Here is a 2446-nt window from a genome sequence, read left to right as displayed (position 1 = left end):
AGTGGGCGTGCATGGCGGCGGCGGAGCCACAGCGGCGTCTCCTCGGGCGCTGTCTTCCGTGACTGGAATGGGGAGCACTGAGGCCTCGGGGCTGTTACTGTAATGTCTTCTGGGCTGTGGGCGGTGGTTTTGAACTTGGGGGACAATTGTCCTCCAGGTTCTCTCAGGTTCGCCCATTATGTCTCTCTGTGTTCCCGCCTGCTCAGGGCCACGAGGCGGGTGGGAGCCCCAAGCTGTGCTGTTTTGTGCTGAGCATTGTGGCTGGCCCTGCAGCCAAGTGGAACCTTCATGTGATTTCATAACTCGGGGCGCTCCCCATGGCTGTGAAGGCTCAGCGTTAACTCTGCAGTGACAGAACCGGAGGCTGGTACCTTGCAGGAGATAGGAGGCTCCCGACCGTCCTCACCACCGTGATGCCATGTTGAAATCTCTGCCGCTGCAGGGAGAGACCGTGAAATCAATGTGTCGGCTCCGGCGTGGCCCTCCACCCTGGAAATCTTTGTCCCAGCTGGGGTGCCCACTGTCTAGGTTTCTGGCATCTGCTACAATCCCTACGGGTTTGTTTCCATGCCTCTCTGCCGTGTCAAGTCCCTGCCAACCATCTGTTCTTGGGAGCCCTCGATGCCAAAGCTCTGATGGCTCCTACGCTCACCAACAGGAGGCACAGGGTGGGCGCTCCAAAGGCCTGGGGGTGCCCCTCTGGCCAGATCGCGGCCTCCTCTGGTAGGTTTGGCATGGCATCCAGCCTGTGGCCTAGTGCTTTGGCTGTGAGCTGAGGTCCATGCACCCAGATGCGGGAGGGGTTGGGGGACGGCAGAGTGGGAGCCAAAGTGCTGACATTCCCCCCGCCCCATGTCTGTCTCCCAAAGGTCTCAGACTGTGTTTTCCAGCCCAGAACCTGCCAAATTCCTAACCAAGTACTGAGCCCATTAGTCACCACTGGCCAGGAGTCAGTCAACTACAAGCCTCGGGGAGACACTGATCAAGGCAAACTGTGGCACACGCAGCTCAGCCCCCTGGGCACTTGCTCTGCCACCGTGGGAAACCGGAGTGTTTGAATCGGGGTGACAGGCTGCCACTCCCTTCTACCCCGTGTGGCTCCATGGCTGAAGGCAGACCTTTTCTTTTCTTGTTCTTAGGGAGCTGACCATCCTCCCTCCTGCCCCAATGAGCAAGTGGCAGAGATATTTCGGGGTCTGGGCAGGTCAGCCGCAGCGGCAGGGCCTGTGCTGTTAGTGCATGGAGGTTGTGACACTCCGTGGGGCTTCGTGGAGCTCGACCCTGGAGATACTATTTCCCAGGAATAAGGAGGCCTCTGTCTGATTTCCGGGGAGGTTTGTGCACCCCACGGAGCCTAGCAGGAATCCTGGTCTGGAGTGTGACAGCTGTGTCCCGGAAAGGCCTCGGTCTCAGGGAGTGCCGGCACCTGCAGGCATTGCTTCTCCAGTGGCAATGCATCTGGCCGAGACCATCTGTGGCCTCACGTGCAGCCCACGGTAGCGGTGCACCTTGGCCAAAGGACACCGGCCCCAGCAGCCATTCCTATGTGGAAGTGCTGCCCGCGGCCACTGGTGGGAGATTTGAGTGGCCGCCCCGACTTCATCTGGTGTCCTCCTGGTTCGGGTCCTCACCGAGTAGGACAGGATGGGTGACTCAGTAGGTTGGGCCTAGTGGATATTAGTGTGAGGGAGGCCTTGGTTCTGGAATCCAAACTTTGCTGCCCACTGCTGGGCCTCCTTGCCCTGTGGGAGGTTGGAGCACCAGGACCTGTGCTTTTACCAGGCTGGGAATGGTTCTCCCACCTCAGTTCCAAGGGGCCCCCAAGTCTACTGGACTAGGAGGGCCCTTACACCTCATGGGACCATTGTCCGTCCCTCTGACTGAGGCATCCACTGGGGCTGTGTGTCCGTGGGACAGAGTGTCGGGCAGCTGTGGTTTGGAGGGCATGACCGACATCAGGCCGCAGTGGAGGTTGTGGTAGGCGTGCAGGGCGGCCTCTCGGTCCTCTCTGCAGAGTCCGAGTGCCCTCACTGGACTGGTGAGGTGTCTGCAGCAACCCGGGGAACACGTCTTTGGCCCCTTCTGAGTGAAGGCAGATCCTGTCCAACAAGCCCATGATATTTTACCCAACAGAACTTCTCAGCCAAGCCTGCAATTCCACTGGCTTTACTGGTGTTCTTTTCACCGCCATGGGGTCTGAGAGCTGCTAGGGGCGCTGTGACATAGGCACAGCCCGTTACTCTGCCCATCACCCACAGTCAGCCCCTCAGTACTACTGGTGCCACCTAGGCCGCATGGGGCAGGTGAGATTTGGGGCCCTTTCTTGTGCTAAGTCACTGGTGAGTGGGTGACTGGGGAGCTGGGTGCCTCCCAGTGCCTGGTCCCCTGGGGTGTTTATCACCCAAGCCAGCAAGGGCAGGTTCACCGTTTCCCACTGGGTGGCACC

This window comes from Talpa occidentalis, unplaced genomic scaffold, assembly GCF_014898055.3.
Source record: "Talpa occidentalis isolate TD23 unplaced genomic scaffold, MPIMG_talOcc4v2.1 talOcc4.15, whole genome shotgun sequence".
Classification (NCBI taxonomy): Eukaryota; Metazoa; Chordata; class Mammalia; order Eulipotyphla; family Talpidae; genus Talpa; species Talpa occidentalis.
The sequence above is the reverse complement of the archived record's forward strand: the minus strand, read 5'-3'. Positions refer to the sequence as shown.